At 52.5% G+C, this 3,482-nt stretch overlaps 2 non-coding genes across 2 annotated transcripts; both read right to left on the bottom strand.

Moving 5' to 3' along the window:
- Positions 1–208: 208 nt before the first annotated feature.
- LOC126445646 (U1 spliceosomal RNA) lies at positions 209–371 on the bottom strand. The gene has a single exon (XR_007583052.1). It is a non-coding gene; the product is annotated as a U1 spliceosomal RNA (small nuclear RNA).
- Positions 372–2,528: 2,157 nt separating this feature from the next.
- On the bottom strand, positions 2,529–2,691 carry LOC126445634 (U1 spliceosomal RNA). Its single transcript, XR_007583041.1, has one exon. It is a non-coding gene; the product is annotated as a U1 spliceosomal RNA (small nuclear RNA).
- Positions 2,692–3,482: the final 791 nt, after the last annotated feature.

The raw sequence follows: 3,482 nt of genomic DNA, 5'->3' as shown, positions 1-3,482 counted from the left end.
ACTGGTGCGCGTCCCCCGCGCTTATCGAACAGACAGTGTGCTCTGGCTCTGGGTTTGACGCCAGGTCGACGCAGACGTGTGGTACGCGCGTAGCGCGAGTGCTGCTGCGTTTGGCAGTCCCTTGCGGAACACGTTGCTGGCCGAGTGCTCAGACGCACTAGTTACCGACTGCTACCACAGAATACTGCGTTTGCAATTGAAATAGACACCGGGACAGCGCGAACGCAAGTCCCGACTACCAAAAATTATGCGCCCGAGTTACTCACATTTGGAGTAATCGCGGGGGTCAGCTCGACCGAAGTGCAATGGAAGGGCCTCACCCCGGAGGAACCGCCTTCATGATCACGGTATCCCCTACGCCAGGTAAGTATGCATTCGTCGCGCCACAGGCGAGAATTTGTAGTGCCTCGCGCTATCGAGATGTAACGAGAGCTCCTGACGTTTCCGCAATCGGCGAACAGAATGGTGGCCGTCCATGTACCTGTCTCCTTACAAGAGAGCTATTGGCTGTCGAGTTAGATGGCAGACAGTCGCAACAACGCTCCTCTGCCGAGAAAAACGATGCATTTTGTGCGAGCAGCACCATACGGCTCGCGGCGCCGGCCGCTGCTGGGGTTAATTTACCGTTCCCTCCGGAAGATGGCGGGCCAAGTCCGGGTTGCCGCCTCCGGGCCCTCCTCTCCGTCTCCAACGAGCCCTCTTCCTCGGCTGTTGAAACCGCGAATGCGATCTGCGGAATGAGTGCTTTTTGCAGCCACAATGCAAGCCACACTTTACTTTCGCTCCTTCCAGGAGAGCCCTTAGTGCTAGCAAATACGGCAGCATTGTCACGCGCGGTCGACTGTCGCCGAGCAACTGAAGGACCACAGCTCAGACTGTCAGATGTTCTAAGAGAGCTGGATGCACTCGTGAGTGTTGTGCGCGACGAACAAACAGGACGTCAGTGAACTCCAAGAACGAACATCAGCCAGCACGTTCGACATTCGACGCCGAGTAACAGAAGACACTTAAAAGGTAACACTTCTTTTTGCTTCTCCTTCCGAGTAGGACGTGGAAAGCTCGATCGAATATTTGTGCAAATTTTCATTCGGAATATGGACATATTTTCTTCGCGCATAAGAGAGAAAAATAAAGTCTCATCCATGACAACATTTCAGCTGTGTCGGGTTGATTTCGAAGATGCAGATTAATTGTGCGGTATTTGGTAAACGATTGATACCTTGTAGCAATCTTGGCTTAGACGTGGATTAGGTAAAGATAAAACTAAATTGCTTTTTGTTTGTAAACACAACACGTCAGGTGTGTAACAAAGCGATGGGAAACAAGGAAGTCTCTTTTCTGTGAATGTAGTGATGCAACAACGAATTCACTGAGGGCTACCCGTTTCTGCAATTAGTAATTTATTGAAACTGCCGCTATTACGCGTCTGTCAATGTAGAACTGTGTGTGTTACAGAAGGCACTGTTCGGATATTTTGTCAGTGAGTAGGGAGAAATTGTGTTTTTAATTACACTTGTTACAGATGTTATTTCCATTCCATTCGAAACCTATCTGTTCTCACTCCAAGGGCGCCCATACGACAGACAGTTTGTACAGGGGGTGGGGGACGGCTGAATCTGGAGGTATGGTGTACTTTTAATATTTTGGAAGACGAATAGCGAGCTTGTAAAGAGGCCATAAACAGATTTGAAGTTCCGAACCTGGTAAAGACGTGTGTAATACAGACCTTTTGACTCGATTTCTTGCAAGAAAAACACCTGATAACATTGCGTTTTCTACTTTCCCTGGGAGCCCCGAGTACAGGCGAAACACAACACCTGCGACGACAAGACATTCCTTACAGAAAGTAAACGCTCACTGTCGTGGCCTAATAAACAGCCTACAGCGGTTCTCGTCCCATCACCGAATTTGAGCAACGCTGGCCCTCGTTGTCAGTGTGGCCGCCTGGGAGCACAAGTGGCTGTTGCCTAGAATTTCTCTTCCCCGTTTTCGGTACAGTTGGCCACGTCATTTCACATCCCCGCAAGCTCCTCAAGTGCCGCAAGTCTGCAAGTCTCGGGACGCTACGCTAGACGCTTGCTGCCGGCCCCCTCATGTACCTGGCCACAGACGACAAAGCGTTCGGCTGGGCGACGCCTCGTGTACGCCGGCTCGCGCCACCGCGGTCGCCGCGCGTGCAGGGAATGCCGCGCCGTCCAATTGCGTTTGGCGCGCATTCCCCTGATGGACAGAGAAAGCCAAAAGTCGCCGTTCGGCCATTAATGTGGATGTCGTACCAGAGTTAGACCGCTTGTGCCATCTCGCGGCTGCCGCTGCTACTACTGGTGCGCGTCCCCCGCGCTTATCGAACAGACAGTGTGCTCTGGCTCTGGGTTTGACGCCAGGTCGACGCAGACGTGTGGTACGCGCGTAGCGCGAGTGCTGCTGCGTTTGGCAGTCCCTTGCGGAACACGTTGCTGGCCGAGTGCTCAGACGCACTAGTTACCGACTGCTACCACAGAATACTGCGTTTGCAATTGAAATAGACACCGGGACAGCGCGAACGCAAGTCCCGACTACCAAAAATTATGCGCCCGAGTTACTCACATTTGGAGTAATCGCGGGGGTCAGCTCGACCGAAGTGCAATGGAAGGGCCTCACCCCGGAGGAACCGCCTTCATGATCACGGTATCCCCTACGCCAGGTAAGTATGCATTCGTCGCGCCACAGGCGAGAATTTGTAGTGCCTCGCGCTATCGAGATGTAACGAGAGCTCCTGACGTTTCCGCAATCGGCGAACAGAATGGTGGCCGTCCATGTACCTGTCTCCTTACAAGAGAGCTATTGGCTGTCGAGTTAGATGGCAGACAGTCGCAACAACGCTCCTCTGCCGAGAAAAACGATGCATTTTGTGCGAGCAGCACCATACGGCTCGCGGCGCCGGCCGCTGCTGGGGTTAATTTACCGTTCCCTCCGGAAGATGGCGGGCCAAGTCCGGGTTGCCGCCTCCGGGCCCTCCTCTCCGTCTCCAACGAGCCCTCTTCCTCGGCTGTTGAAACCGCGAATGCGATCTGCGGAATGAGTGCTTTTTGCAGCCACAATGCAAGCCACACTTTACTTTCGCTCCTTCCAGGAGAGCCCTTAGTGCTAGCAAATACGGCAGCATTGTCACGCGCGGTCGACTGTCGCCGAGCAACTGAAGGACCACAGCTCAGACTGTCAGATGTTCTAAGAGAGCTGGATGCACTCGTGAGTGTTGTGCGCGACGAACAAACAGGACGTCAGTGAACTCCAAGAACGAACATCAGCCAGCACGTTCGACATTCGACGCCGAGTAACAGAAGACACTTAAAAGGTAACACTTCTTTTTGCTTCTCCTTCCGAGTAGGACGTGGAAAGCTCGATCGAATATTTGTGCAAATTTTCATTCGGAATATGGACATATTTTCTTCGCGCATAAGAGAGAAAAATAAAGTCTCATCCATGACAACATTTCAGCTGTG

The sequence above is a fragment of the Schistocerca serialis genome, unplaced genomic scaffold (assembly GCF_023864345.2).
Source record: "Schistocerca serialis cubense isolate TAMUIC-IGC-003099 unplaced genomic scaffold, iqSchSeri2.2 HiC_scaffold_348, whole genome shotgun sequence".
NCBI lineage: Eukaryota > Metazoa > Arthropoda > Insecta > Orthoptera > Acrididae > Schistocerca > Schistocerca serialis.
This window is presented reverse-complemented; position numbering and strand designations above follow the sequence as displayed.